General features: G+C 43.5%; 1 pseudogene; it reads left to right on the forward strand.

The window, feature by feature from the left end:
* The first annotated feature begins 8,107 nt into the window (after window positions 1-8,107).
* On the forward strand, window positions 8,108-8,977 carry LOC127192312 (40S ribosomal protein S2-like; annotated as a pseudogene).
* Window positions 8,978-11,997: the final 3,020 nt, after the last annotated feature.

Genomic DNA, 11,997 nt, shown 5'->3' on the forward strand with positions numbered 1-11,997 from the left:
AGGGAGGTGGCTCGTGGGAAAAAGTCGTTGTTAAATTGAAACCCTTGGGACCTATGCAAATCCTTTACACGTAGTATATGAGTGTTTGTGACCCCAGAACTGCTACGGGGAGCCAGGGACAGGAGAATCATGGGAAGTTTGCTGACAGCAAAGAGATCCTGCCTAACAAGGTGAAGGGTGAGGGCTGACACCTGAGCTTGTCCTCTGAACTCCACAAGCATGCCATGGCATGCCTACAGATTCATTCCCATGCATGAATGCACACGCATGCACACCCACACCCACCCACATCCTACATATGTGTATACACAAAATAAACCTAGAGGAAAATGCATGACATGATAAATGACACGGATTGAATGCAGTCTAATGTGTATGGATATGTTCTTTGAATTCAAAAGGCCTCCTTAATTAGGGTATGGAATCAAAGTGATGTAGTCTTCATCAAAGTTATGTAAATTTCATTCTTTAATCACTTATGTTAACAGTTTTGTCAGTACAACTCATCAATAAGTCCATGTGGTATTCTTCATGAGATTTTTTTTTTTTTGGTACCACTTCAAAGTACTTACGAACTATTAGATTGGGTCACCTTATCTAGAGGTGAGTTTCATAAATTATTCAATTGGTTATTGCCAGAAAATTCATAAAATTCAGAATAACCACTTAATCTTCTTAACTCCTACTGAATCTGGATTATAACCTATTACTAATTAGTAGTATTTTTTGAGCTTTTTCAAAATATTTTCCTCGTTCAAATTTGTCAGAAGCTTGCAAATTTGTTAGCTCATTCCAAGAATTAACTCATGGGTTTGCCTACACTTTCTATTTTATGTTTGTTTATAATTCATTAAAAATTATGACTTTGATATGGCCAGGATTTTTTAGGCATATGTTTTATGTCATTTTCCTGTATCCTTATATTTTAGCATTATATCCCAGTCATCATAAAATCAATGTAGAACTTAGAAGTATATGACACTTTTTGAAAATTGAAATAGTCTTGTTCTGCTGGGCAGAAAGGTTCTGTGAGTGTGCAGAGGGGCAGAGACTCCCATGCTTGAGAGCTCAGCCATGTTGACAACTCAAATAAGCATCCCAGGACTCCAACCTAACACGATGTTCACTGAGGGGGAACCCAGGGAAGGTCCACATGGCATTCACCACGTATTTGAGGAAATTTCTTGATTTTTTTTCCAGCTATGAGTGCAAGTGTGAGAACAGGAATGATACTAAGATCGTGTCAGCTTGACTGGATCTGGGCACTAAGACTGGTGCCGCTCGCTGGCCCTCCCTCCAAGTGGCATCCCAGATGTAACTATAGTGTGAAGGAAGAGCTGATGGCTGCCGCCTGCTCACTGTCACTACCACAGCTGCCACCATCCTCCAGTGGCACCAGAAACCCAGCTTCGTTGGCTTTCCAACACAGACTGAAGACCAGGAGGTCACTGGGAATCCTCCAGTGCCAGTACCAGTTTGGGAGCACTGAGACATCCTGCCTCGTGGACTGAGCTGTCACCAGGTTCTCAGCCTCTCCAGCCCGTAGACATCCATTGTTGAATTGCTCAGGTCAGAGTAGACTGTTTAAGTCAATTGAATGAATCTATTTGTAACACACACACACACACACACACACGCACACACACACACACACACACACACACATACACACACTCTTCTGTCCTAGAGAATCCTGACTGATACAAACATGGAATTTTGGAACATGTTACTTGAGTACATGTTCGAGACTACACTGGGATAGATCAAAGATATATTTCCCCCCAATATTTTATTGGAATAAAAGGAAGCCCTCTTCTGCTCTATACTGCTCTATACTGCTGTGGTGGTTTGAATAAAAATGGCTTCCATAGGCACAAAGATGGTGGCACTACTCGAAGGTGTAGCCTCGGAGCAGGTGTCGCTTTGTTGGAGGATGTGCATAACTAGGGTGTGGGCTTTGAGGTCTCAGAAGCTCGAGGCAGCTCACGTCCTGTTGCCTATCCATCCAATGCTCAGCTCTCAGCTCCTTCTCCAGCACCATGTCTGCCTGCACAACCATGCCAATAATGGGCTAGACCTCTGAACTGTAAGCCAGCCCCGATCAAATGTTTCCTTTTATAAGAGTTGCGGTGGTCATGGTGTCTCCTCACAGCAACAGAAACCCAAAGCCGACCGGATATATCAACTGTAAAAGAGAAGTTTAAAGTTGATCCAGCTTTAGTGAGAGACAATGCAGCCATTCGCAGGAAATGCATGGACAAAAGAATGAAGTAGTCAAGCCAGGCATGGTGGCGCACGCCGTTAATCCCAGCACTCCGGGAGGCAGAGGCAGGCGGACTGTTGTGAGTTTGAGGCCAGCCTGGTCTACGAAGTGAGTCCAGGACAACCAAGGATAACACAGAGTTACCTTGTCTGGAAAAACCAAAACAAACAAACAAAAAAAGAATGAACAAAACAGTCGCTATGTGCAAGTGGTCATGAGTTGTGTAAGGACGCGGATCCAGCACGCCATGCCGAGTAAGCCGCTCAGCAGCTTTCCTCTCTTCCATGATTTCTGCTTCTGTTCCTGCCTCCGTGATCCTGCTCTTGCCTCCCTGGACGATGGTGTGTGACCTAGGAGTTGTAAGATGAAGTAAACCCTTGACTCCCCAAGTTGCTTTTGCTTATGGTATTTAGAATAGCAATAGAAAGCTTGTGTTCATGAATATTACAATTTGGGCTCTGTTGGCTTTTTTTTTTTTTTTTTTTTATCTGTTTATTTTCATCAAATTTGAGAAGATTTGGGGCATTGTTTCTTCAGATGGCCTTTTTCTTTTCTTTTCTCTTTCTTTCTTTTTTTTCCCCGGGTCCATCATTCTCTTTTACTCAGAGACTCCAATCACATTCATACTAGCCTGTCCGATATTTTCCCATGGCTCATTCATGTGCTGTTCAGCGGTTTTTCTTTCTGTCTTTGTTAATATTGTGCTTTATTTTGCATAGTTTCTATTTCTATGTCTTCAAGTTCACACATGTCTTATGTTAAATTATCAAATCTGCTGGTGGTCCCAACCAATAAACTCTCATGACAGGCCTTCAGTTTTACCTCTAGATCCTTGATTTAGATATTATGTCTTAAGATGTCCTGTCATCCCTTTACTTTCTTGATGGCCTTTACCTTCATGAACACGCAGGATGTCTTTACAGAAGTTTTTTTCATTATAAACTAGCTGTGTCATCCTATTGCCTGTGCAATTTGGAAGTTTCCATTTTTTGGTAGGTCCTCATCTCATGTGCCTTTTTATTATCGCATTGATGCAAAACATCGTGGACCTTACCTTTTTGAGTGTTGTATTATTTTTGTATTTTTATAAACACCTTTGAATTTTGTGTTAGGGTTTGGACATAGTCTTTCAGGCTGGCTTATAACCTTTGCCTGGGAGAACCAAAGTAGCGTTCAGCTTGTAGATACATTTTTTTCCTGCTACTTAGGAAATGCTTTCCTGTGTAGTCATCACGTGGTAGAAGTTTTTTTTTTTTTTCCTCTTCTGGATCGTAGGACCATCTTATTCCCAGCCCTGTCTAAGTGCCAGAGATTTCCACCCTTTGAAGTCTTCCCCAGCCCTAAATTGTTTTCTTATATTACGCACTATGCAATAAGAACCTTGAAAGGAACCTAATTTTCAAATCACTACTCCCTTCCCCACTCTCTCTCAGAATTGAACCATTTAATTCTAGATGCCTTATACTTCCAGTTCCATTTTCTTCTTTCAGAGAGAGTACCAGGCTCCGCTTGTATCTCATCTCTTGTTCTGTGGTCAGAAAAAACTCATTGGCTAGTAAGGACTGGTGAGCTACCCCAGGTAACTTAGGGTAGACACATATTATAGTTTAATTACAGAATTTTTAGAACCATACAGCAATCCCAGGATAACCCTTTTGAAACAGTCATAGGGGCTGAAATTTGGGTGATAACATGGGTAGCTTATACACCGTGGCAGCCTTTCTGATAACATCGGTTTCGAGAATGCTATTTAAAAGTAAGGTTTACCCTAAATATCTACAATGCTAACTTCAAATTGATACAGAAAATGCGACATTTGCTATTCATACTGATAAGTACAGAGTAATCTGCAATTTTTACATTTTTTGCATTCATTTGAATCTGAATTCCTTATAATAAAATATGCCAATTAATTAACAGTCACTGCTTGTGAAACAATGATATTCCACTCAGTATGCCAGCAATTTTGTCTTCAGAGGTATATATGTATATATCATTAGCAGTCATTATTTCATCAGTATGGTAACACAGTTTTTTCCTTCCAGGTGCTCAGGTATTCAGAATGCTCTGTAATCCTTTTTGGATTGGGTACTTTGATTAAATCTTTGTTTATTATATATTAAGCTGGCCTATTAAATGTTCAATTAGTCACAGTTATGAGTTATCATGGCTTCCCCTATGCTCCGAGCCTTCCTTTGGAGGCGCTGCTGATGCTGTTTGTAACCCTCGCAGTGGCAGTGGTCTCCTAAGTGTTGTTAGGTGCAGCGCAGCACATCCAATTTCCCACCCTCTGCAGGCCTTTTGTCCTTTCTCAGCCGTGATGCGGTACCTTTTTGTCTGTGTCTAGCTGACTGCAATTCCTAATGGGTTTATTGTTTTGCATTTTATTTTGTTTTCTTTAAAGAATACTAGAGAAATTTCTTCTAGTAACTAAGAAGGCCTCATTCTGTATAGAAGGCAGTTTACACTGGCTATATTATTTTTTCCTTTGTTCCCTTGTATGGAAGAGACTGAACCAGGTGCCTTGGACATTGCAGGCAGGCACTCCACCATTTTGAGCACAATGTCACGGCACACCACTCACCGTGTGGGACAGTTGTGCAGCAGCCTTTGGCCGTATCCTACTGTGCATTCTTGAGCTGTGTTGTTCTTTAATTATTCAGAAGCCAACTGTTGACTCTTCAGACACACAGCTTCTCCTGAATCATCGTGTTGAGTTTGTATAGTTAATCAACCTTGAGGTCTTCTTGCAGAGTGATGATCTATAGATTTTCCGTGGTGGGTTTTTCTTTTCATTGTGAAATTCTTCACAAGCCCTTAGAGATTGGTTGCTGTTCATGAGACAGAAGTGCTTTTATCTAGATGCTTTTCCACCTCTGGGAGCATCTTGTTCCTATAGCCACATTCATCTTTGATGGTAGCAACTCTTCCATCTAATTGCTTAGGCCTACAGCCTCGGATTAGTGTCCAATTCTTCCCTTTTTTCTCGTGCCCAAGAGGCCAGTTAAACAACAAATCTACTCATCTGTAACTTTCATCTAAGCATCTATCATAGTTTTGAAGTAGTGTAGTTTTGTTGTTTTAAGAGAAAATTTATTGATTTCTTCTACTATATTCATTAGAAAATTTTATGAATGGCAATCGAAAACAGATGATTTGAAAAGTTGGGTCAGAACTAACATTTAAATAAGTAAGTGCAGTGGTGCACAAATACTTCCAGTCCAGGCACAAATTCAGAAAGGCACAACTGGTTTCAAAAAATAAATATAGCATCAACTGAAGAGAAAGAAGAACCAGGACCCGATGCTATTGTTGAAGACATTCTCTGGTCACAGTGGGCACACACACACACACACACACACACTGATACCTGTCTTTAAATGGGCTCAGTGGATTCATGTTTATATTGTAGGCATCATCAGTTACCTTATTCTGTAACTTCTGTGTGCCCTGTTCTTTCTTTACTCTTAGTTCTTGCCTGTTTTCAGATTGTTTTTGCATTATACTTCTTTCTTAGTTATTTCCATGTTGTAATTATCCCAGAAATAAGTGATGTATGTTTAGCTAATAGAGGCCAAAAATTAAACAATAAATTTGCCACCTTTCTGGAAATTACAAGGACTCGAGGATATATCTTCAATCAATTCTTGATAGAGAATTATTACTGTTTTATTTTATTTTATTTAAATAATTTATTCAGATTACATCTTGATTGTTATACCCTTGCTTGTATCTTCCTGTTACCCCTCCCTCACTCTTTCACCCTATTCCCCTCCCCTAGGCCTGTGGCAGAAGGGGACCTCCTCCTCAACCATATGATCACAGCCTATCAGGTCTCCTCCAGGTAAAGAATCATTACTGTTTTTAAAATACATATTCTTGCTTGTTTTATAATCCATTAGCGATTACGATTTTGTGTAATCAGAATTTTCTTATATCCACACATTTATCAATGTCGTTGCCCATTGTGCCAGCTTGTTGTGCCACCCAATGTGCCACCCAATGTGCCAACTTGTACCTTACACATTCTGCTTTGGTTAACTTTCAGTAGAGACAGTTTTGCTCATGTTCCTCAGGAGACAGGAACAAGAATGTGCATGGCGCATAACATTTCTGTGCTGTCCAAACCTGGAGATGACCCAAGTGTCCACGCAATGATGTGGACACTGTAACCTTTCATTTGACAGTAGTCGTGGACATTGCGGTCCTGCGTTCAACTGATGATGTGGGGCATTGTAGTTGTTTGTTCAGTGTGGGCCTTGCAGTCTTTCATTTGTTCCACAGTAGGAATAGACATTGTAGTCATCCACTCAGTAGTAGGCGTGGGCACTGTAGTTGTTTATTCAGGCATAGGTGTGGGCTTTGTCGACATTCATTCATCAGTAGGCATGGGCACATAGCTCATCATAGTCCTTCAGGGGCAATCTATGAAAACACTGGAAAGTGAGCTGTGACTGTGCAGAAAAAAATTTGACTAAATTTTAGGAATGTTGAGCAAAAAGTAAAGTCACAAAATGCATACAGTGTGGTTCTCCACTAATATGAACTTTCAAAACTGAGACCCATGGCGCCCAGAGTAACAGTATCATGTGGCTGAAGCGATTCAGACAAGAAAAGATCACCAAATTTTCAGAATGGTGAAATATTTCTGGGAGGAAATTCTGGAAGAGGGAGGGCTGGCATGTTGTGGCACAGGCATTCACTCACCTTCCATCCTCGTTCCCCCCACTCTTCAAGCCCCTTGAAGGTCCGCAATGTCATAAGATTGGTGTAAGCCAATGAACTGTAGAGGCCCTGGGCAGACTTGGTATGTATACACTTGATGATGCGTGTGCAATCCTGACTTCTGGATCAAAGGATGAAAAAGTCAGTGTGTGTGACTCTTACCTCCCATGGCCCCCTACTGAAATTAAGGAGCCTGAAAGAACAAAGTGCTATATAGTCCAGGCAAGAAAGTTATAGACCACCATGCATATAAGGCCAAATTAGAGTCCTTTATTAGCTGGTGACAAGCGCAGGCCCCTTGCCCCAAAGAATTCATGGCACTGAAGCTTAGGGGCACAGTGTCTATAAAGGCAAAACCCAAATGATGTCATTGTCAGGTGCAGGTCAAGGGGAATATGTAGCATTTGTTTTGGTTATAGTTCAAACCTATATTTGGTTATACAACTGGGCTATGGTCAGGGTCATGGAAGGTCCTGAATGTGTTGCCAAGGCTGTTCTTCAAGGTGTTGTTAGGGCTGAACATCTCAGGAGACATTCTGAGCAGACATGAAATAGAGTCAGAGAAGATCAGGACAAGATGGAGTTACTTTAATCACTCTCAAAGCAGCCTGCATCTCTGAACCATTAGCTTGAGAAGAGTTAATAACTCAGAGAAGGTGGCCAACAGCAGCTCGTTTACAGAGGTGAGAACCCTGTGTTGCCTGTGTTAAGCCATTTGTATTTTAGGGTTGTTGCCATAGTTAGCATAACGTATCCTTCCTTCACTAAGATACATGCTTTGACAAATATCTTTTATATTTACTATTTCATCACACCAGTTAAAAGACCCATATTGAAGCCAGGTGGGGTAGCATACACCTTTAATCCCAGCATTTGGGGAGGCAGAGGCAGGTGAATCTCTGAGTTCAAGGCCAGCCTCGTCTACAAAGTGAGTTCCAGGAAATCCAGGGCTACTCTCTCTCTCTCTCTCTCTCTCTCTCTCTCTCTCTCTCTCTCTCTCTCTCTCTCTCCCTCTCTCTCTCCTGTCTCAAAAACAAAACAAAACAAAAATCAACCAACCGAACAAAACAACCCAAATCAAAACAAAGATCCTCTTCTTCTTCCATGGGAAAACACTAAATGGTGGATGCCTCTGGGGCAGCAGGAGTGCTCAGAGGGCCCGAGGCCCAGGATTAGGAGGCCTCAGCAGCTTCCATGGAGGATTCAGCAGCTCTTTTAGGGGCCAGAGTCATGGGCACCCTGCAGCCATGGCTGAGCCCTCAGGGCTCATGGAGAAAAATCTGAAGAAAAGAAGTGGATCTCCATCACCAAGCTGGTGAAGGACATGAAGATCAAGTCCTTAGAGGAGATCTACCTGTTCTCTCTGCCTATTAGGAATCTAAGATTATTGACTTTTTCCCTGGAGCATCCCTGAAGGATGAGGTTCTCAAGATCATGCCAGTGTAGAAGCAGACACAGCTGGGCCAGCGGACCAGGTTCAAGGCTTTTGTTGCTATTGGGGACTAGAATGGTCACGTTGGTCTTGGTGTTAAATGCTCCGAGGAGGTAGCTACTGCTATCAAAGGGGCCATCATCTTGGCCAAGCTTTCCATCATCCTTGTGTGTAAGGGCTGCTGGGGGAACAAGACTGGAGAGCCACACACTGTTCCATGCAAGGTGACAGGCTGCTGTGGCTCTGTTTTGGTGTGTCTCATCCCTGCCCCCAGAGGCACTGACATTGTCTCTGCTCCTGTGCCCAAGAAGCTACTGATGACAGCTGGTATTGATGACTGCTATACGTCAGCCAGGGGCTGTACTGCCACCCAGAGCAACTTTGCCAAGGCCACCTTTGATGCCATCTCCAAGGCCTACAGCTACCTGACACCCGACCTCTGGAAAGAGACTGTGTTCACTAAGTCTCCTTATCAGGAATTCACCGGCCATCTCATGAAAACCCACACCAGAGTGTATGTTCAAAGGACCCAGGATCCAGCTCTGGCTACCACATAGGGGTTTTTATACAAGAAAAATAAAGTGAATTAAGTCTGTTAAAACAAAACAAACAAACAACACAAAGACCCATATTGAAAATTCCAGACAGTAGAAGCCAATCACACCGTGCCGGTCAGGACTTGGGTCTCAGTGACTCATGACTGATTCCCAATTTCGCTCGCTTAATATTAGTGAAAAATGGGTGTGCTTATCTTCTGTGGAGTCCAAAAAGGAGTGACAGAGGCAAGATGGTGGCATTCATTGGAATCAACCAGATAAGGTTTAACCAGGGGACCACCACCAACGCCAGCCTGCTTTGCTTCATTACTGAATTTGACCACACATGTAAGTTTGGGCTCTCTGGTGATGTAAGACCTTCCCTGGGGCTGGGGCCTTGTCTTTGTATCTCTCTGCCCTCGCCATCCCAGTACCAGGCCTGTTAGCTGTCTGACAGTACTTCTTGAATGAAGTTCAGGAAGCCTCCCTATTTCTTGGCAGCTGACACCACTGATAGCTAGTTTACCTTGTTTGGCCCCATTTCACCATGCACCTTTGGCCTGGGGACCTGACAAACAAGACCCAAGGGGGACAGATTTCTAAGAAAAGCTGACTTCTCTAGCAGCGGGGACTTGCCAGCCGGTGGAATGTCATGCGAGACAGATTGCAGACGCTTCGCCTCCATGGCCATCAGAATCAGAAATGCTTGCCTGCCAATCAGCATTACGGTGAGGAGCTGTGACATGACAGTTGTCTGACTTGTGTTAATATGTTCTAATCTAGCAAACTAATTTTCTTCCCCCACTTGGCCATCCCAGCATTGTGTTTGGTCTTCCAGGGCTGGCACCATCCATCAATCTTAGTTAGTGGCCTGCTCCATCTATCTTACAGCTGAGAATATCTGTGGTCCCCGTGATGTGCCTCAAGCCCACCCGACAAAGCTTCCATTGCAATCGGCCCTGTGAGAATGCGTTCATCTGGTTTCAAATAAAGATGCATGCCCTTGTCCATGAGAGCTGACAAGATGGCCATTGTTGTCTGGAAATGCTTTTCAGAATGGCTTTTCTAGGAGGCAGGGGAGCCCCATGACATAAGGAAATCATTCTGGTCCTAGTTGTTACTTAGGAATCGGTGGTACATGTTTCATTTGTTGGAGTCAACTCACTGACCCTGCTTTGGGCTTGGCGTTCCTATGTGGATGGGGTGGGGAGTGTCAAGGCTCAAGGCTTTCCAAGCTATTCCTTGTCTCTGAAATCTAGCCTTCTACAACTGTTGACTCCCTAATACAAGTTCCTTTGTCTCCCTGTAAGCCACTTTTTTAACACTTGGGGCGGTGGTATGGGACTTATAAACCTGCAATGTTTTGATAAAAGCTATAATGTCTTCCTGGGAAATCACACAGAGTCACAGAATGTATACTCAGCTTTGTTTCGCTTGTAAGCCTTAAAGCCCACCTGTGCTCTGGGATGGAAAACTCATTTTGATACGTATTTGGTTTGTTTGTTTGCCCACATACTTACTTTACTTTTAAACATATAAGCTGTCTAAAATAGAGTTGATTTTTGCACTTATCTTAACTTTTTGTTTTTGGAATATTTCAAAACTGGGAAAGATATAAGGAAAACTCCAGTGGGTATGGATAGGCATGCATCCTGCGGCTAGGTTTCCCTGTCCACTTAGCTTCTCCTTCTCACTTCTCCTTTCTGCTTTTCATCTTCCTTGAGTTCCTCTAGTTTCTTCCTTCCTTCCACCTTCTCTTCTATATGCCCTTCTTCCTCCCTTCCTCTCTCTCTCCCTTCCTCCATCCATCCATCCATCCTCTTCGAAGCATTTAGAGATCTGTTGCCGGGATCATTTAAGCACAGGTGAGCTAAGTTGGCCGTAGATGACTGCTCTTGCAGCGTTCTCAGGGAAAGGTCCTAGGGCCCTAGCTTCAGACACTGCCTCCCCTAGTCCCTCTGTTATGGGATGGATTTGTTGTATGTGAATGACTCATATCCACGAAATGTTACTACACACCTTCCTCACAGGAGGATGGACCCCTGCAGTTGCACGAAGCTCAGACTTTACTGTTCCATCCCTAGGGGAGGATGGGACAAGCGTACACACACGATTGCAACAGAAAGCAGACCAGGCTGGGCTGTATTAGGAAGAGAAATAAGGTGTGGCCACTAGAGGTAAGGGCCTGGAGGGGTTGCCAGTAGACATGATGAAGACATTTACTCAACCCTTTGAAGAAGGGGCACTTTAGGTGTCAGTGACAGTGTAACCAACTGGCATGAGCTGGTTTCAGCAGGGTAGGTACAGCAATAGACGATCAGTTTTCCTTTGGACTTGCCTGGATATATCATCTGTCTCTCTGCTGGCTTGTCCCTAAATTACTCTATCCCAGTAGCTCCTTAAGCCCCATTTGGAGGGTGTCTTCCTTGGAGGATGTGGCTTTTTTGGGTCTCTTGGAGCTACTCTTCCCTTTAAAGATGGGAACAGAAGGTTCCCTTTGCTCTCCTGACATTTGGAGAGAGATCTGGCCCGGGGGGGGGGGGGTGTACAACATAGCCTGTTTCCCCTCCCTGTTCTGTAATTCAAGTAGAGTTGGACCTAGTTGTCTTGGCTTGCCTTAACCTGGCGCATCCACCAGTTCTGAGAGCTAAACAGCACCTGTGATTTTCTGATGAGCCACAAGAGGGGGAAGTGTGAACACAAATGAAAAAGAAAAAAAAAAATCACTGGCAAAACCCAGCTGGCAAGTGAGCATCTTTTCTGAGGCTTCATTCCTGCTGCCAGGCTGGCAGTTTCAATCTGTTTTCTCTCTCTCCCTCCTGCTCTCTCTCCCTCCCTCTCTCTCTGTCTCTCTGTCTCTGTCTGTCTATCTGTCTCTGTCTGTCTGTCTGTCTGTCTCTCTCTCTCTCTCTCTCTCTCTCTCTCTCTTTCTCTCTGTCTCTCCCTTCCTCTCTCTCTGTCTCTGTCTCTCTGTTTCTCCCTCCCTCTCTCTGTCTCTGCCTGTCTCTGTCTCTGTCTCTGTCTCTCCTCTCAGCCACTGT

This window comes from Acomys russatus, chromosome 7, assembly GCF_903995435.1.
Source record: "Acomys russatus chromosome 7, mAcoRus1.1, whole genome shotgun sequence".
Lineage (NCBI taxonomy): Eukaryota > Metazoa > Chordata > Mammalia > Rodentia > Muridae > Acomys > Acomys russatus.